At 39.7% G+C, this 20,506-nt stretch overlaps 5 non-coding genes across 5 annotated transcripts; all 5 read left to right on the forward strand.

Moving 5' to 3' along the window:
* Positions 1 to 13,363: 13,363 nt before the first annotated feature.
* On the forward strand, positions 13,364 to 13,437 carry TRNAS-ACU (transfer RNA serine (anticodon ACU)). The gene has a single exon. It is a non-coding gene; the product is annotated as a tRNA-Ser (tRNA).
* A 1,090-nt stretch (positions 13,438 to 14,527) lies between these two features.
* Positions 14,528 to 14,601, forward strand: TRNAS-ACU (transfer RNA serine (anticodon ACU)). The gene has a single exon. It is a non-coding gene; the product is annotated as a tRNA-Ser (tRNA).
* A 1,094-nt stretch (positions 14,602 to 15,695) lies between these two features.
* TRNAS-ACU (transfer RNA serine (anticodon ACU)) lies at positions 15,696 to 15,769 on the forward strand. The gene has a single exon. It is a non-coding gene; the product is annotated as a tRNA-Ser (tRNA).
* Positions 15,770 to 16,862: 1,093 nt separating this feature from the next.
* TRNAS-ACU (transfer RNA serine (anticodon ACU)) lies at positions 16,863 to 16,936 on the forward strand. Its single transcript has one exon. It is a non-coding gene; the product is annotated as a tRNA-Ser (tRNA).
* A 2,266-nt stretch (positions 16,937 to 19,202) lies between these two features.
* On the forward strand, positions 19,203 to 19,276 carry TRNAS-ACU (transfer RNA serine (anticodon ACU)). The gene has a single exon. It is a non-coding gene; the product is annotated as a tRNA-Ser (tRNA).
* The last annotated feature ends 1,230 nt before the right edge of the window (positions 19,277 to 20,506 follow it).

Genomic DNA, 20,506 nt, shown 5'->3' on the forward strand with positions numbered 1-20,506 from the left:
TACACGGCATAGCCCTGAATTTTCCAATGCGCAGCTCTTTGCAAAAGAGAGATATTGGCAAGGAAAAGCTGTCTTGTACCTTTGCATTTTTCTCCCAAACGAAGGACACTAGAAAGAAAATTTTAAAGCCTCCTGTTAGACCATCATCTACACGGCATAGCCCTGAATTTTCCAATGCGCAGCTCTTTGCAAAAGAGAGATATTGGCAAGGAAAAGCTGTCTTGTACCTTTGCATTTTTCTCCCAAACGAAGGACACTAGAAAGAAAATTTTAAAGCCTCCTGTTAGGCCATCATCTACACGGCATAGCCCTGAATTTTCCAATGCGCAGCTCTTTGCAAAAGAGAGATATTGGCAAGGAAAAGCTGTCTTGTACCATTGGATTTTTCTCCCAAACGAAGGACACTAGAATGAAAATTTTAAAGCCTCCTGTTAGTGCTATATCTACACGGTATAGCCCTGAATTTTCCAAAGCGTAGCTCTTTGCAAAAGAGAGATATTGGCAAGGAAAAGCTGTCTTGTACCTTTGCATTTTTCTCGCAAACGAAGGACACTAGAAAGAAAATTTTAAAGCCTCCTGTTAGGCCATCATCTACACGGCATAGCCCTGAATTTTCCAATGCGCAGCTCTTTGCAAAAGAGAGATATTGGCAAGGAAAAGCTGTCTTGTACCTTTGCATTTTTCTCCCAAACGAAGGACACTAGAAAGAAAATTTTAAAGCCTCCTGTTAGGCCATCATCTACACGGCATAGCCCTGAATTTTCCAATGCGCAGCTCTTTGCAAAAGAGAGATATTGGCAAGGAAAAGCTGTCTTGTACCATTGGATTTTTCTCCCAAACGAAGGACACTAGAATGAAAAATTTAAAGCCTCCTGTTAGTGCTATATCTACACGGTATAGCCCAGAATTTTCCAATGCGTAGCTCTTTGCAAAAGAGAGATATTGGCAAGGAAAAGCTGTCTTGTACCTTTGCATTTTTCTCGCAAACGAAGGACACTAGAAAGAAAATTTTAAAGCCTCCTGTTAGGCCATCATCTACACGGCATAGCCCTGAATTTTCCAATGCGCAGCTCTTTGCAAAAGAGAGATATTGGCAAGGAAAAGCTGTCTTGTACCTTTGCATTTTTCTCCCAAACGAAGGACACTAGAAAGAAAATTTTAAAGCCTCCTGTTAGGCCATCATCTACACGGCATAGCCCTGAATTTTCCAATGCGCAGCTCTTTGCAAAAGAGAGATATTGGCAAAGAAATGCTGTCTTGTACCTTTGCATTTTTCTCCCAAACGAAGGACACTAGAAAGAAAATGTTAAAGCCTCCTGTTAGGCCATCATCTACACGGCATAGCCCTGAATTTTCCAATGCGCAGCTCTTTGCAAAAGAGAGATATTGGCAAGGAAAAGCTGTCTTGTACCTTTGCATTTTTCTCCCAAACGAAGGACACTAGAAAGAAAATTTTAAAGCCTCCTGTTAGGCCATCATCTACACGGCATAGCCCTGAATTTTCCAATGCGCAGCTCTTTGCAAAAGAGAGATATTGGCAAGGAAAACCTGTCTTGTACCTTTGCATTTTTCTCCCAAACGAAGGACACTAGAAAGAAAATTTTAAAGCCTCCTGTTAGGCCATCATCTACACGGCATAGCCCTGAATTTTCCAATGCGCAGCTCTTTGCAAAAGAGAGATATTGGCAAGGAAAAGCTGTCTTGTACCTTTGCATTTTTCTCGCAAACGAAGGACACTAGAAAGAAAATTTTAAAGCCTCCTGTTAGGCCATCATCTACACGGCATAGCCCTGAATTTTCCAATGCGCAGCTCTTTGCAAAAGAGAGATATTGGCAAGGAAAAGCTGTCTTGTACCTTTGCATTTTTCTCCCAAACGAAGGACACTAGAAAGAAAATTTTAAAGCCTCCTGTTAGGCCATCATCTACACGGCATAGCCCTGAATTTTCCAATGCGCAGCTCTTTGCAAAAGAGAGATATTGGCAAGGAAAAGCTGTCTTGTACCTTTGCATTTTTCTCCCAAACGAAGGACACTAGAAAGACAATTTTAAAGCCTCCTGTTAGGCCATCATCTACACGGCATAGCCCTGAATTTTCCAATGCGCAGCTCTTTGCAAAAGAGAGATATTGGCAAGGAAAAGCTGTCTTGTACCTTTGCATTTTTCTCCCAAACGAAGGACACTAGAAAGAAAATTTTAAAGCCTCCTGTTAGGCCATCATCTACACGGCATAGCCCTGAATTTTCCAATGCGCAGCTCTTTGCAAAAGAGAGATATTGGCAAGGAAAAGCTGTCTTGTACCATTGGATTTTTCTCCCAAACGAAGGACACTAGAATGAAAATTTTAAAGCCTCCTGTTAGTGCTATATATACTAGAGATGAGCGCCTGAAATTTTTCGTGTTTTGTGTTTTGGTTTTGGGTTCGGTTCCGCGGCCGTGTTTTGGGTTCGACCGCGTTTTGGCAAAACCTCACCGAATTTTTTTTGTCGGATTCGGTGTGTTTTGGATTCGGGTGTTTTTTTCAAAAAACCCTAAAAAACAGCTTAAATCATAGAATTTGGGGGTCATTTTGATCCCATATTATTATTAACCTCAAAAACCATAATTTCCACTCATTTTCAGTCTATTCTGAATACCTCACACCTCACAATATTATTTTTAGTCCTAAAATTTGCACCGAGGTCGCTGGATGACTAAGCTAAGCGACCCTAGTGGCCGACACAAACACCTGGCCCTTCTAGGAGTGGCACTGCAGTGTCACGCAGGATGGCCCTTCCAAAAAACACTCCCCAAACAGCACATGACGCAAAGAAAAAAAGAGGTGCAATGAGGTAGCTGTGTGACTAAGCTCAGCGACCCAAGTGCCCGACACAAACACCTGGCCCATCTAGGAGTGGCACTGCAGTGTCACGCAGGATGTCCCTTCCAAAAAACCCTCCCCAAACAGCACATGACGCAAAGAAAAAAAGAGGCGCAATGAGGTAGCTGTGTGAGTAAGATTAGCGACCCTAGTGGCCGACACAAACACCGGGCCCATCTAGGAGTGGCACTGCAGTGTCACGCAGGATGTCCCTTCCAAAAAACCCTCCCCAAACAGCACATGACGCAAAGAAAAATAAAAGAAAAAAGAGGTGCAAGATGGAATTGTCCTTGGGCCCTCCCACCCACCCTTATGTTGTATAAACAGGACATGCACACTTTAACCAACCCATCATTTCAGTGACAGGGTCTGCCACACGACTGTGACTGATATGACGGGTTGGTTTGGACCCCCACCAAAAAAGAAGCAATTAATCTCTCCTTGCACAAACTGGCTCTACAGAGGCAAGATGTCCACCTCATCATCATCCTCCGATATATCACCGTGTACATCCCCCTCCTCACAGATTATCAATTCGTCCCCACTGGAATCCACCATCTCAGCTCCCTGTGTACTTTGTGGAGGCAATTGCTGCTGGTCAATGTCTCCGCGGAGGAATTGATTATAATTCATTTTAATGAACATCATCTTCTCCACATTTTCTGGATGTAACCTCGTACGCCGATTGCTGACAAGGTGAGCGGCGGCACTAAACACTCTTTCGGAGTACACACTTGTGGGAGGGCAACTTAGGTAGAATAAAGCCAGTTTGTGCAAGGGCCTCCAAATTGCCTCTTTTTCCTGCCAGTATAAGTACGGACTGTGTGACGTGCCTACTTGGATGCGGTCACTCATATAATCCTCCACCATTCTTTCAATGTTGAGAGAATCATATGCAGTGACAGTAGACGACATGTCCGTAATCGTTGTCAGGTCCTTCAGTCCGGACCAGATGTCAGCATCAGCAGTCGCTCCAGACTGCCCTGCATCACCGCCAGCGGGTGGGCTCGGAATTCTGAGCCTTTTCCTCGCACCCCCAGTTGCGGGAGAATGTGAAGGAGGAGATGTTGACAGGTCGCGTTCCGCTTGACTTGACAATTTTGTCACCAGCAGGTCTTTGCACCCCAGCAGACTTGTGTCTGCCGGAAAGAGAGATCCAAGGTAGGTTTTAAATCTAGGATCGAGCACGGTGGCCAAAATGTAGTGCTCTGATTTCAACAGATTGACCACCCGTGAATCCTTGTTAAGCGAATTAAGGGCTGCATCCACAAGTCCCACATGCCTAGCGGAATCGCTCCCTTTTAGCTCCTTCTTCAATGCCTCCAGCTTCTTCTGCAAAAGCCTGATGAGGGGAATGACCTGACTCAGGCTGGCAGTGTCTGAACTGACTTCACGTGTGGCAAGTTCAAAGGGCATCAGAACCTTGCACAACGTTGAAATCATTCTCCACTGCACTTGAGACAGGTGCATTCCACCTCCTATATCGTGCTCAATTGTATAGGCTTGAATGGCCTTTTGCTGCTCCTCCAACCTCTGAAGCATATAGAGGGTTGAATTCCACCTCGTTACCACTTCTTGCTTCAGATGATGGCAGGGCAGGTTCAGTAGTTTTTGGTGGTGCTCCAGTCTTCTGTACGTGGTGCCTGTACGCCGAAAGTGTCCCGCAATTCTTCTGGCCACCGACAGCATCTCTTGCACGCCCCTGTCGTTTTTTAAAAAATTCTGCACCACCAAATTCAAGGTATGTGCAAAACATGGGACGTGCTGGAATTTGCCCATATTTAATGCACACACAATATTGCTGGCGTTGTCCGATGCCACAAATCCACAGGAGAGTCCAATTGGGGTAAGCCATTCTGCGATGATCTTCCTCAGTTGCCGTAAGAGGTTTTCAGCTGTGTGCGTATTCTGGAAAGCGGTGATACAAAGCGTAGCCTGCCTAGGAAAGAGTTGGCATTTGCGAGATGCTGCTACTGGTGCCGCCGCTGCTGTTCTTGCGGCGGGAGTCCATACACCTACCCAGTGGGCTGTCACAGTCATATAGTCCTGACCCTGCCCTGCTCCACTTGTCCACATGTCCGTGGTTAAGTGGACATTGGGTACAACTGCATTTTTTAGGACACTGGTGAGTCTTTTTCTGACGTCCGTGTACATTCTCGGTATCGCCTGCCTACAGAAGTGGAACCTAGATGGTATTTGGTAACGGGGGCACACTGCCTCAATAAATTGTCTAGTTCCCTGTGAACTAACGGCGGATACCGGACGCACGTCTAACACCAACATAGTTGTCAAGGACTCAGTTATCCGCTTTGCAACAGGATGACTGCTGTGATATTTCATCTTCCTCGCAAAGGACTGTTGGACAGTCAATTGCTTACTGGAAGTAGTACAAGTGGGCTTACGACTTCCCCTCTGGGATGACCATCGACTCCCAGCAGCAACAACAGCAGCGCCAGCAGCAGTAGGCGTTACACGCAAGGATGCATCGGAGGAATCCCAGGCAGGAGAGGACTCGTCAGAATTGCCAGTGACATGGCCTGCAGGACTATTGGCATTCCTGGGGAAGGAGGAAATTGACACTGAGGGAGTTGGTGGGGTGGTTTGTGTGAGCTTGGTTACAAGAGGAAGGGATTTACTGGTCAGTGGACTGCTTCCGCTGTCGGCCCAAGTTTTTGAACTTGTCACTGACTTATTATGAATGCGCTGCAGGTGACGTATAAGGGAGGATGTTCCGAGGTGGTTAACGTCCTTACCCCTACTTATTACAGCTTGACAAAGGGAACACACGGCTTGACACCTGTTGTCCGCATTTCTGGTGAAATACTTCCACACCGAAGAGCTGATTTTTTTGGTATTTTCACCAGGCATGTCAACGGCCCTATTCCTCCCACGGACAACAGGTGTCTCCCGGGGTGCCTGACTTAAACAAACCACCTCACCATCAGAATCCTCCTGGTCAATTTCCTCCCCAGCGCCAGCAACACCCATATCCTCCTCATCCTGGTGTACTTCAACACTGACATCTTCAATCTGACTATCAGGAACTGGACTGCGGGTGCTCCTTCCAGCACTTGCAGGGGGCGTGCAAATGGTGGAAGGCGCATGCTCTTCACGTCCAGTGTTGGGAAGGTCAGGCATCGCAACCGACACAATTGGACTCTCCTTGTGGATTTGGGATTTCGAAGAACGCACAGTTCTTTGCGGTGTTACTGCTTTTGCCAGCTTGAGTCTTTTCATTTTTCTAGCGAGAGGCTGAGTGCCTCCATCCTCATGTGAAGCTGAACCACTAGCCATGAACATAGGCCAGGGCCTCAGCCGTTCCTTGCCACTCCGTGTGGTAAATGGCATATTGGCAAGTTTACGCTTCTCCTCCGACAATTTTATTTTAGGTTTTGGAGTCCTTTTTTTACTGATATTTGGTGTTTTGGATTTGACATGCTCTGTACTATGACATTGGGCATCGGCCTTGGCAGACGACGTTGCTGGCATTTCATCGTCTCGGCCATGACTAGTGGCAGCAGCTTCAGCACGAGGTGGAAGTGGATCTTGATCTTTCCCTAATTTTGGAACCTCAACATTTTTGTTCTCCATATTTTAATAGGCACAACTAAAAGGCACCTCAGGTAAACAATGGAGATGGATGGATACTAGTATACAATTATGGATGGACTGCCGAGTGCCGACACAGAGGTAGCTACAGCCGTGGACTACCGTACTGTACTGTGTCTGCTGCTAATATAGACTGGTTGATAAAGAGATGTAGTAGTAGTATGTATGTATAAAGAAGAAAGAAAAAAAAACCACGGGTAGGTGGTATACAATTATGGACGGACTGCCGAGTGCGAACACAGAGGTAGCTACAGCCGTGGACTACCGTACTGTACTGTGTCTGCTGCTAATATAGACTGGTTGATAAAGAGATGTAGTAGTAGTATGTATGTATAAAGAAGAAAAAAAAAAAAAACCACGGGTAGGTGGTATACAATTATGGACGGACTGCCCAGTGCCGACACAGAGGTAGCTACAGCCGTGGACTACCGTACTGTACTGTGTCTGCTGCTAATATAGACTGGTTGATAAAGAGATGTAGTAGTAGTATGTATGTATAAAGAAGAAAGAAAAAAAACCACGGGTAGGTGGTATACAATTATGGACGGACTGCCGAGTGCCGACACAGAGGTAGCTACAGCCGTGGACTACCGTACTGTACTGTGTCTGCTGCTAATATAGACTGGTTGATAAAGAGATGTAGTAGTAGTATGTATGTATAAAGAAGAAAGAAAAAAAAACCACGGGTAGGTGGTATACAATTATGGACGGACTGCCCAGTGCTGACACAGAGGTAGCTACAGCCGTGGACTACCGTACTGTACTGTGTCTGCTGCTAATATAGACTGGTTGATAAAGAGATGTAGTAGTAGTATGTATGTATAAAGAAGAAAGAAAAAAAAACCACGGGTAGGTGGTATACAATTATGGACGGACTGCTGAGTGCCGACACAGAGGTAGCTACAGCCGTGGACTACCGTACTGTACTGTGTCTGCTGCTAATATAGACTGGTTGATAAAGAGATGTAGTAGTAGTATGTATGTATAAAGAAGAAAGAAAAAAAAAACCACGGGTAGGTGGTATACAATTATGGACGGACTGCCCAGTGCCGACACAGAGGTAGCTACAGCCGTGGACTACCGTACTGTACTGTGTCTGCTGCTAATATAGACTGGTTGATAAAGAGATGTAGTAGTAGTATGTATGTATAAAGAAGAAAGAAAAAAAAACCACGGGTAGGTGGTATACAATTATGGACGGACTGCCCAGTGCCGACACAGAGGTAGCTACAGCCGTGGACTACCGTACTGTACTGTGTCTGCTGCTAATATAGACTGGTTGATAAAGAGATGTAGTAGTAGTAGTATGTATGTATAATATAAAGAAGAAAGAAAAAAAAACCACGGGTAGGTGGTATACAATTATGGACGGACTGCCCAGTGCCGACACTGAGGTAGCTACAGCCGTGGACTACCGTACTGTACTGTGTCTGCTGCTAATATAAACTGGTTGATAAAGAGATGTAGTAGTAGTATGTATGTATAAAGAAGAAAGAAAAAAAAACCACGGGTAGGTGGTATACAATTATGGACGGACTGCCCAGTGCCGACACAGAGGTAGCTACAGCCGTGGACTACCGTACTGTACTGTGTCTGCTGCTAATATAGACTGGTTGATAAAGAGATGTAGTAGTAGTATGTATGTATAAAGAAGAAAGAAAAAAAAACCACGGGTAGGTGGTATACAATTATGGACGGACTGCCGAGTGCCGACACAGAGGTAGCTACAGCCGTGAACTACCGTACTGTGTCTGCTGCGACTGGATGATAAATAATTATATAAAAAATATATATATATCACTACTGCAGCCGGACAGGTATATATTATATAATGACGGACCTGCTGGACACTGTCTGTCAGCAGAATGAGTTTTTTATAGAATAAAAAAAAAAAACACCACACAAGTGAAGTCACACGACGAGTGTTTAACTTTTTCAGGCAATCACAATATAGTATACTATACTACTAACTATACTGGTGGTCAGTGTGGTCAGGTGGTCACTGGTCAGTCACACTGGCAGTGGCACTCCTGCAGCAAAAGTGTGCACTGTTTAATTTTAATAATAATATGTACTCCTGGCTCCTGCTATAACCTATAACTGGCACTGCAGTGCTCCCCAGTCTCCCCCACAATTATAAGATGTGTGAGCTGAGCACAGTCAGATACGAGTGTTTAACTTTTTCAGGCAATCACAATATAGTATACTATACTACTAACTATACTGGTGGTCAGTGTGGTCAGGTCACTGGTCAGTCACACTGGCAGTGGCACTCCTGCAGCAAAAGTGTGCACTGTTTAATTTTAATAATAATATGTACTCCTGGCTCCTGCTATAACCTATAACTGGCACTGCAGTGCTCCCCAGTCTCCCCCACAATTATAAGATGTGTGAGCTGAGCACAGTCAGATATATACATAGATGATGCAGCACACTGGGCTGAGCAGTGCACACAGATATGGTATGTGACTGAGTCACTGTGTATCGTTTTTTTCAGGCAGAGAACGGATATATTAAATAAAACTGCACTGTCTGGTGGTCACTGTGGTCAGTCACTAGTAAACTCTGCACTCTCTACAGTTCTACAGTACTCCTAAGCTCCAGTAAATCAGGTCAATCTCTCTCTCTCTTCTAATCTAAATGGAGAGGACGCCAGCCACGTCCTCTCCCTATCAATCTCAATGCACGTGTGAAAATGGCGGCGACGCGCGGCTCCTTATATAGAATCCGAGTCTCGCGAGAATCCGACAGCGTCATGATGACGTTCGGGCGCGCTCGGGTTAACCGAGCAAGGCGGGAAGATCCGAGTCGCTCGGACCCGTGAAAAAAAACATGAAGTTCGTGCGGGTTCGGATTCAGAGAAACCGAACCCGCTCATCTCTAATATCTACACGGTATAGCCCTGAATTTTCCAATGCGTAGCTCTTTGCAAAAGAGAGATATTGGCAAGGAAAAGCTGTCTTGTACCTTTGCATTTTTCTCGCAAACGAAGGACACTAGAAAGAAAATTTTAAAGCCTCCTGTTAGGCCATCATTTACACGGCATAGCCCTGAATTTTCCAATGCGCAGCTCTTTGCAAAAGAGAGATATTGGCAAGGAAAAGCTGTCTTGTACCTTTGCATTTTTCTCCCAAACGAAGGACACTAGAAAGAAAATTTTAAAGCCTCCTGTTAGGCCATCATCTACATTGCTGTACTCTGCTGCACATGTAAGTGCAAGAGATCCTGAAGCACTCACTCATCATGGGAAAGTACCAATGTGTTTCTTCGTTGGTTGATGGAAGAAACATTTTACAAAAACTCTCCAGATTATTGACTTTTTAAAGTTTTTCTAGGAAACGTTTTAGATGAATGCTTATTAGCCTTTGTCAGTATGGACTTTTGCAAAGTGTCTCTGTGGCGCAATCAGTTAGTGTGCACGGCTATTAACCAAAAGGTTGGTGGTTCAATCCCACCCAGGGACGTAATTGACCTTGTTATCAGATTTTGGTGATCTTTAAGTAGACAAGTCAAAATTTCAAACGCCCTGTTCTGGTGTAGGGTACCTGGCCTTCTCTGATGTAATCAGAGTTAGATTTGATTCAGTGATTTTATAAAAACAGCTAGGAAGCACAATTTAGCAGTGGGTTGCAGAGAAAAAGAAATATGCTGGCAAAAAAAATCCAATTGAGTGATTAAACAGCTCTTAATTTTCTGGCTTTATTTTTATGCTAACAAATTTGTTCTCTGAAAAGTGTCCACAAAGCCAAGTCTCTGATTAACACCTTTGTAAGGATGGTTTTTCACCTATTATAAAATTAAACTTGCTTCATTGGAAAGGCAGCAAGATGCATCCTCATTTCAATGTCTACTGAAATAATACAGGTTGACACCAGGAAACATTAACGCCACTGCATCCTTGCTGCTTTCTCATGTGGAAGTCTGTTTAATGTGAAAACAAGGTGATATCTAATTAGCACACAGGTAAGGAATTAAGAAAATCTTTATTTAAGGGTGAAAATGTTTCTCACAAAATCGTTGCCCCAATGCATCATTGAAATTCAAGCTGGAAAGATGATTTTAATATATCACTTGTACATTTTGTATTGCTCTTCTGGTGACAATGTAGTTTGTTTTTGTCAATTACCATTTTAATAATAGGGTAAAGAAAATTAAGTGGATTTTTAAAAGAAAACAATACTTTCAATATACTATTAAAACAAATTAAAATGGTAAAAGTTATTGTACTTTAATGAAAAATAAAAGAGCAAAAATATCAATCCCAGTTTTGGATTACTTTAATTAACAAAAAAAATGCATATAGCAGAGGATAGTTTTAATCTGCCTACCTCTGGGTTATGGGCCCAGCATGCTTCCATTGCAGTACTCTGCTGCACATGTAAGTGCAAGAGATCCTGAAGCACTCACTCATCATGGGAAAGTACCAATGTGTTTCTTCGTTGGTGGATGGAAGAAACATCTTACAAAAACTCTCCAGATTATTGACTTTTTAAAGTTTTTCTAGGAAATGTTTTAGATGAATGCTTATTAGCCTTTGTCAGTATGTACTTTTGCAAAGTGTCTCTGTGGCGCAATCAGTTAGTGTGTACGGCTATAAACCAAAAGGTTGGTGGTTCAATCCCACCCAGGGACGTAATTGACCTTGTTATCAGATTTTGGTGATCTTTAAGTAGACAAGTCAAAATTTCAAACCCCCTCTTATGGTGTAGGGTACCTGGCCTTCTCTGATGTAATCAGAGTTAGATTTGATTCAGTGATTTTATAAAAACAGCTAGGAAGCACAATTTAGCAGTGAGTTGCAGAGAAAAAGAAATATGCTGGCAAAAAAATCCAATTGAGTGATTAAACAGCTCTTAATTTTCTGGCTTTATTTTTATGCTAACAAATTTGTTCTCTGAAAAGTGTCGACAAAGCCAAGTCTCTGATTAACACCTTTGTAGGGATGGTTTTTCACCTATTACTAAATTAAACTTGCTTCATTGGAAAGGCAGCAAGATGCATCCTCATTTCAATGTCTACTGAAATAATACGGGTTGATACCAGGAAACATTAATGCCACTGCATCCTTGCTGATTTCTCATGTGGAAGTCTGTTTAATGTGAAAACAAGGTGATATCTAATTAGCACACAGGTAAGGAATTAAGAAAATCTTTATTTAAGGGTGAAGATGTTTCTCACAAAATCGTTGCCCCAATGCATCATTGAAATTCAAGCTGGAAAGATGATTTTAATATATCACTTGTACATTTTGTATTGCTCTTCTGGTGACAATGTAGTTTGTTTTTGTCAATTACCATTTTAATAATAGGGTAAAGAAAATTAAGTGGCTTTTTAAAAGAAAACAATACTTTCAATATACTATTAAAACAAATTAAAATGGTAAAAGTTATTGTACTTTAATGAAAAATAAAAGAGCAAAAATATCAATCCCAGTTTTGGATTACTTTAATTAACAAAAAAAATGCATATAGCAGAGGATAGTTTTAATCTGCCTACCTCTGGGTTATGGGCCCAGCATGCTTCCATTGCAGTACTCTGCTGCACATGTAAGTGCAAGAGATCCTGAAGCACTCACTCATCATGGGAAAGTACCAATGTGTTTCTTCGTTGGTGGATGGAAGAAACATCTTACAAAAACTCTCCAGATTACTGACTTTTTAAAGTTTTTCTAGGAAACGTTTTAGATGAATGCTTATTAGCCTTTGTCAGTATCCACTTTTGCAAAGTGTCTCTGTGGTGCAATCAGTTAGTGTGTTTGGCTACTAACCAAAAGGTTGGTGGTTCAATCCCACCCAGGGATGTAAGTGACCTTGTGATCAGGTTTTGGTGATCTTTAAGTGGACAAGTCAAAATTTCAAACCCCCTGTTATGATGTAGGGTACCTGGCCTTCTCTGATGTAATCAGAGTTAGATTTGATTAAGTGATTTTATAAAAAACAGCTAGGAAGCACAATTTAGCAGTGGGTTGCAGAGAAAAAAAATATGCTGGCAGAAAAATCCAATTGAGTGATTAAACAGCTCTTCATTTTCTGGCTTTATTTTTATGCTAACAAATTTGTTCTCTGAAAAGTGTCCACAAAGCCAAGTCTCTGATGAACACCTATGTAAGGATGGTTTTTCACCTATTACTAAATTAAACTTGCTTCATTGGAAAGGCAGCAAGATGCATCCTCATTTCAATGTCTACTGAAATAATACAGGTTGACACCAGGAAACATTAACGCCACTGCTTCCTTGCTGCTTTCTCATGTAGAAGTCTGTTTAATGTGAAAACAAGGTGATATCTAATTAGCACACAGGTAAGGAATTAAGAAAATCTTTATTTAAGGGTGAAGATGTTTCTCACAAAATCGTTGCCCCAATGCATCATTGAAATTCAAGCTGGAAAGATGATTTTAATATATCACTTGTACATTTTGTATTGCTCTTCTGGTGACAATGTAGTTTGTTTTTGTCAATTACCATTTTAATAATAGGGTAAAGAAAATTAAGTGGATTTTTGAAAGAAAACAATACTGTCAATATACTATTAAAACAAATTAAAATGGTAAAAGTTATTGTACTTTAAGTAAACATAAAATAGCTAACATATCAATCCCAGTTTTGGATTACTTTAATTAACAAAAAAAATGCATATAGCAGAGGATAGTTTCAATCTGCCTACCTCTGGGTAATGGGCCCAGCATGCTTCCATTGCAGTACTCTGCTGCACATGTAAGTGCAAGAGATCCTGAAGCACTCACTCATCATGGGAAAGTACCAATGTGTTTCTTCGTTGGTTGATTTAAGAAAATTCTTACAAAAACTCTCCAGATTATTGACTTTTTAAAGTTTTTCTAGGAAACGTTCTAGATGAATGCTTATGAGCCTTTGTCAGGATGTACTTTTTGCAAAGTGTCTCTGTGGCGCAATCGGTTAGTGTGTCTGGCTACTAACCAAAAGGTTGGTGGTTCAATCCCACCCAGGGACATAATTGACCTTGTGATCAGGTTTTGGTGATCTTTAAGTAGACAAGTCAAAATTTCAAACCCCATTTTATGGTGTAGGGTACCTGGCCTTCTCTGATGTAATCAGAGTTAGATTTGATTCAGTGATTTTATAAAAAACAGCTAGGAAGCACAATTTAGCAATGGGTTGCAGAGAAAAAAAATATGCTGGCAGAAAAATCCAATTGAGTGATTAAACAGCTCTTCATTTTCTGCCTTTATTTTTATGCTAACAAATTTGTTCTCTAAAAGTGTCCACAAAGCCAAGTCTCTGATTAACACCTTTGTAGGGATGGTTTTTCACCTATAACTAAATTAAACTTGCTTCATTGGAAAGGCAGCAAGATGCATCCTCATTTCAATGTCTACTGAAATAATACAGGTTGACACCAGGAAACATAAAACGCCACTGCATCCTTGCTGCTTTCTCATGTAGAAGTCTGTTTAATGTGAAAACAAGGTGATATCTAATTAGCACACAGGTAAGGAATTAAGAAAATCTTTATTTAAGGGTGAAGATGTTTCTCACAAAATCGTTGTTCCAATGCATCATTGAAATTCAAGCTGGAAAGATGATTTTAATATATCACTTGTACATTTTGTATTGCTCTTCTGGTGACAATGTAGTTTGTTTTTGTCAATTACCCTTTTAATAATAGGGTAAAGAAAATTAAGTGGATTTTTTAAAGAAAACTATACTGTCAATACACTATTAAAACAAATTAAAATGGTAAAAGTTATTGTACTTTAAGTAAAAATAAAAGAGCTAAAATATCAATCCCAGTGTTGGATTACTTTAATAAAAAAAATGCATATAGCAGGGGATAGTTTTAATCTGCCTACCTCTGGGTTATGGGCCCAGCATGCTTCCATTGCAGTACTCTGCTGCACATGTAAGTGCAAGAGATCCTGAAGCACTCACTCATCATGGGAAAGTACCAATGTGTTTCTTCATTGGTTGATGGAAGAAACATCTTACAAAAACTCTCCAGATTATTGACTTTTTAAAGTTTTTCTAGGAAACGTTCTAGATGAATGCTTATTAGCCTTTGTCAGTACCCACTTTTGCAAAGTGTCTCTGTGGTGCAATCAGTTAGTGTGTTTGGCTACTAACCAAAAGGTTGGTGGTTCAATCCCACCCAGGGACATAATTGACCTTGTTATCAGATTTTGGTGAACTTTAAGTAGACAAGTCAAAATTTCAAACCCCCTCTTATGGTGTAGAGTACCTGGCCTTCTCTGATGTAATCAGAGTTAGATTTGATTCAGTGATTTTATAAAAACAGCTAGGAAGCACAATTTAGCAGTGAGTTGCAGAGAAAAAGAAATATGCTGGCAAAAAAATCCAATTGAGTGATTAAACAGCTCTTAATTTTCTGGCTTTATTTTTATGCTAACAAATTTGTTCTCTGAAAAGTGTCGACAAAGCCAAGTCTCTGATTAACACCTTTGTAGGGATGGTTTTTCACCTATTACTAAATTAAACTTGCTTCATTGGAAAGGCAGCAAGATGCATCCTCATTTCAATGTCTACTGAAATAATACGGGTTGATACCAGGAAACATTAATGCCACTGCATCCTTGCTGATTTCTCATGTGGAAGTCTGTTTAATGTGAAAACAAGGTGATATCTAATTAGCACACAGGTAAGGAATTAAGAAAATCTTTATTTAAGGGTGAAGATGTTTCTCACAAAATCGTTGCCCCAATGCATCATTGAAATTCAAGCTGGAAAGATGATTTTAATATATCACTTGTACATTTTGTACTGCTCTTCTGGTGACAATGTAGTTTGTTTTTGTCAATTACCATTTTAATAATAGGGTAAAGAAAATTAAGTGGCTTTTTAAAAGAAAACAATACTTTCAATATACTATTAAAACAAATTAAAATGGTAAAAGTTATTGTACTTTAATGAAAAATAAAAGAGCAAAAATATCAATCCCAGTTTTGGATTACTTTAATTAACAAAAAAAATGCATATAGCAGAGGATAGTTTTAATCTGCCTACCTCTGGGTTATGGGCCCAGCATGCTTCCATTGCAGTACTCTGCTGCACATGTAAGTGCAAGAGATCCTGAAGCACTCACTCATCATGGGAAAGTACCAATGTGTTTCTTCGTTGGTGGATGGAAGAAACATCTTACAAAAACTCTCCAGATTACTGACTTTTTAAAGTTTTTCTAGGAAACGTTTTAGATGAATGCTTATTAGCCTTTGTCAGTATCCACTTTTGCAAAGTGTCTCTGTGGCGCAATCAGTTAGTGTGTTTGGCTACTAACCAAAAGGTTGGTGGTTCAATCCCACCCAGGGATGTAAGTGACCTTGTGATCAGGTTTTGGTGATCTTTAAGTGGACAAGTCAAAATTTCAAACCCCCTGTTATGATGTAGGGTACCTGGCCTTCTCTGATGTAATCAGAGTTAGATTTGATTAAGTGATTTTATAAAAAACAGCTAGGAAGCACAATTTAGCAGTGGGTTGCAGAGAAAAAAAATATGCTGGCAGAAAAATCCAATTGAGTGATTAAACAGCTCTTCATTTTCTGGCTTTATTTTTATGCTAATAAATTTGTTCTCTGAAAAGTGTCCACAAAGCCAAGTCTCTGATGAACACCTATGTAAGGATGGTTTTTCACCTATTACTAAATTAAACTTGCTTCATTGGAAAGGCAGCAAGATGCATCCTCATTTCAATGTCTACTGAAATAATACAGGTTGACACCAGGAAACATTAACGCCAATGCATCCTTGCTGCTTTCTCATGTGGAAGTCTGTTTAATGTGAAAACAAGGTGATATCTAATTAGCACACAGGTAAGGAATTAAGAAAATCTTTATTTAAGGGTGAAGATGTTTCTCACAAAATCGTTGCCCCAATGCATCATTGAAATTCAAGCTGGAAAGATGATTTTAATATATCACTTGTACATTTTGTATTGCTCTTCTGGTGACAATGTAGTTTGTTTTTGTCAATTACCATTTTAATAATAGGGTAAAGAAAATTAAGTGGATTTTTGAAAGAAAACAATACTGTCAATATACTATTAAAACAAATTAAAATGGTAAAAGTTATTGTACTTTAAGTAAACATAAAATAGCTAACATCAATCCCAGTTTTGGATTACTTTAATTAACAAAAAAAATGCATATAGCAGAGGATAGTTTCAATCTGCCTACCTCTGGGTAATGGGCCCAGCATGCTTCCATTGCAGTACTCTGCTGCACATGTAAGTGCAAGAGATCCTGAAGCACTCACTCATCATGGGAAAGTACCAATGTGTTTCTTCGTTGGTTGATTTAAGAAAATTCTTACAAAAACTCTCCAGATTATTGACTTTTTAAAGTTTTTCTAGGAAACGTTCTAGATGAATGCTTATTAGCCTTTGTCAGTATGTAATTTTTGCAAAGTGTCTCTGTGGCGCAATCGGTTAGTGTGTCTGGCTACTAACCAAAAGGTTGGTGGTTCAATCCCACCCAGGGACATAATTGACCTTGTGATCAGGTTTTGGTGATCTTTAAGTAGACAAGTCAAAATTTCAAACCCCATTTTATGGTGTAGGGTACCTGGCCTTCTCTGATGTAATCAGAGTTAGATTTGATTCAGTGATTTTATAAAAAACAGCTAGGAAGCACAATTTAGCAATGGATTGCAGAGAAAAAAAATATGCTGGCAGAAAAATCCAATTGAGTGATTAAACAGCTCTTCATTTTCTGGCTTTATTTTTATGCTAACAAATTTGTTCTCTAAAAGTGTCCACAAAGCCAAGTCTCTGATTAACACCTTTGTAGGGATGGTTTTTCACCTATAACTAAATTAAACTTGCTTCATTGGAAAGGCAGCAAGATGCATCCTCATTTCAATGTCTACTGAAATAATACAGGCTGACACCAGGAAACATTAACGCCACTGCATCCTTGCTGCTTTCTCATGTAGAAGTCTGTTTAATGTGAAAACAAGGTGATATCTAATTAGCACACAGGTAAGGAATTAAGAAAATCTTTATTTAAGGGTGAAGATGTTTCTCACAAAATCGTTGCCCCAATGCATCATTGAAATTCAAGCTGGAAAGATGATTTTAATATATCACTTGTACATTTTGTATTGCTCTTCTGGTGACAATGTAGTTTGTTTTTGTCAATTACCATTTTAATAATAGGGTAAAGAAAATTAAGTGGATTTTTGAAAGAAAACAATACTGTCAATATACTATTAAAACAAATTAAAATGGTAAAAGTTATTGTACTTTAAGTAAACATAAAATAGCTAACATATCAATCCCAGTTTTGGATTACTTTAATTAACAAAAAAAATGCATATAGCAGAGGATAGTTTCAATCTGCCTACCTCTGGGTAATGGGCCCAGCATGCTTCCATTGCTGTACTCTGCTGCACATGTAAGTGCAAGAGATCCTGAAGCACTCACTCATCATGGGAAAGTACCAATGTGTTTCTTCGTTGGTTGATTTAAGAAAATTCTTACAAAAACTCTCCAGATTATTGACTTTTTAAAGTTTTTCTAGGAAACGTTCTAGATTAATGCTTATTAGCCTTTGTCAGTATGTACTTTTTGCAAAGTGTCTCTGTGGCGCAATAGGTTAGTGTGTCTGGCTACTAACCAAAAGGTTGGTGGTTCAATCCCACCCAGGGATGTAATTGACCTTGTGATCAGGTTTGGGTGATCTTTAAGTAGACAAGTCAAAATTTCAAACCCCCTTTTATGTTGTAGGGTACCTGGCCTTCTCTGATGTAATCAGAGTTAGATTTGATTCAGTGATTTTATAAAAAACAGCTAGGAAGCACAATTTAGCAGTGGGTTGCAGAGAAAAAGAAATATGCTGGCAAAAAAAATCCAATTGAGTGATTAAACAGCTCTTCATTTTCTGGCTTTATTTTTATGCTAACAAATTTGTTCTCTGAAAAGTGTCCACAAAGCCAAGTCTCTGATTAACACCTTTGTAAGGATGGTTTTTAACCTATTACTAAATTAAACTTGCTTCATTGGAAAGGCAGCAAGATGCATCCTCATTTCAATGTCTACTGAAATAATACAGGTTGACACCAGGAAACATTAACGCCACTGCATCCTTGCTGCTTTCTCATGTGGAAGTCTGTTTAATGTGAAAACAAGGTGATATCTAATTAGCACACAGGTAAGGAATTAAGAAAATCTTTATTTAAGGGTGAAAATGTTTCTCACAAAATCGTTGCCCCAATGCATCATTGAAATTCAAGCTGGAAAGATGATTTTAATATATCACTTGTACATTTTGTATTGCTCTTCTGGTGACAATGTAGTTTGTTTTTGTCAATTACCATTTTAATAATAGGGTAAAGAAAATTAAGTGGATTTTTGAAAGAAAACTATACTGTCAATATACTATTAAAACAAATTAAAATGGTAAAAGTTATTGTACTTTAAGTAAAAATAAAAGAGCAAAAATATCAATCCCAGTTTTGATTACTTAAATTAACAAAAAAAAAATGCATATAGCAAAGGATAGTTTCAATCTGCCTACCTCTGGGTTATGGGCCCAGCATGCTTCCATTGCAGTACTCTGCTGCACATGTAAGTGCAAGAGATCCTGAAGCACTCACTCATCATGGGAAAGTACCAATGTGTTTCTTCGTTGGTTGATCTAAGAAACATCTTACAAAAACTCTCCAGATTATTGACTTTTTAAAGTTTTTCTAGGAAACGTTCTAGATGTATGCTTATTAGCCTTTGTCAGTATGTACTTTTTACAAAGTGTCTCTGTGGCGCAATCGGTTAGTGTGTCTGGCTACTAACCAAAAGGTTGGTGGTTCAATCCCACCCAGGGACGTAATTGACCTTGTTATCAGATTTTGGTGATCTTTAAGTAGACAAGTCAAAATTTCAAACCCCCTGTTATGGTGTAGGGTACCTGGCCTTCTCTGATGTAATCAGAGTTAGATTTGATTCAGTGATTTTATAAAAACAGATAGGAAGCACAATTCAGCAGTGGGTTGCAGAGAAAAAGAAATATGCTGGCAAAAAAAATCCAATTGAGTGATTAAACAGCTCTTCATTTTCTGGCTTTATTTTTATGCTAACAAATTTGTTCTCTGAAAAGTGTCCACAAAGCCAAGTCTCTGATTAACACCTTTGTAAGGATGGTTTTTAACCTATTACTAAATTAAACTTGCTTCATTGGAAAGGCAGCAAGATGCATCCTCATTTCAATGTCTACTGAAATAATACAGGTTGACACCAGGAAACATTAACGCCACTGCATCCTTGCTGCTTTCTCATGTGGAAGTCTGTTTAATGTGAAAACAAGGTGATATCTAATTAGCACACAGGTAAGGAATTAAGAAAATCTTTATTTAAGGGTGAAAATGTTTCTCACAAAATCGTTGCCCCAATGCATCATTGAAATTCAAGCTGGAAAGATGATTTTAATATATCACTTGTACATTTTGTATTGCTCTTCTGGTGACAATGTAGTTTGTTTTTGTAAATTACCATTTTAATAATAGGGTAAAGAAAATTAAGTGGATTTTTGAAAGAAAACAATACTGTCAATATACTATTAAAACAAATTAAAATGGTAAAAGTTATTGTACTGTAAGTAAAAATAAAAGAGCCAACATATCAATCCCAGTTTTGGATTACTTTAATAAAAAAAAAAAATGCATATAGCAGAGGATAGTTTCAATCTGCCTACCTCTGGGTTATGTGCCCAGCATGCTTCCATTGCTGTACTCTGCTGCACATGTAAGTGCAATAGATCCTGAAGCACTCACTCATCCTGGGAAAGTACCAATGTGTTTCTTCGTTGGTTGATGGAAGAAACATCTTACAAAAACTCTCCAGATTATTGACTTTTTAAAGTTTTTCTAGGAAACGTTTTAGATGAATGCTTATTAGCCTTTGTCAGTATGTACTTTTGCAAAGTGTCTCTGTGGCGCAATCAGTTAGTGTGTATGGCTATTAACCAAAAGGTTGGTGGTTCAATCCCACCCAGGGATGTAATTGACCTTGTTATCAGATTTTGGTGATCTTTAAGTAGACAAGTCAAAATTTCAAACCC

Source organism: Pseudophryne corroboree, unplaced genomic scaffold (genome assembly GCF_028390025.1).
Source record: "Pseudophryne corroboree isolate aPseCor3 unplaced genomic scaffold, aPseCor3.hap2 scaffold_412, whole genome shotgun sequence".
Lineage (NCBI taxonomy): Eukaryota > Metazoa > Chordata > Amphibia > Anura > Myobatrachidae > Pseudophryne > Pseudophryne corroboree.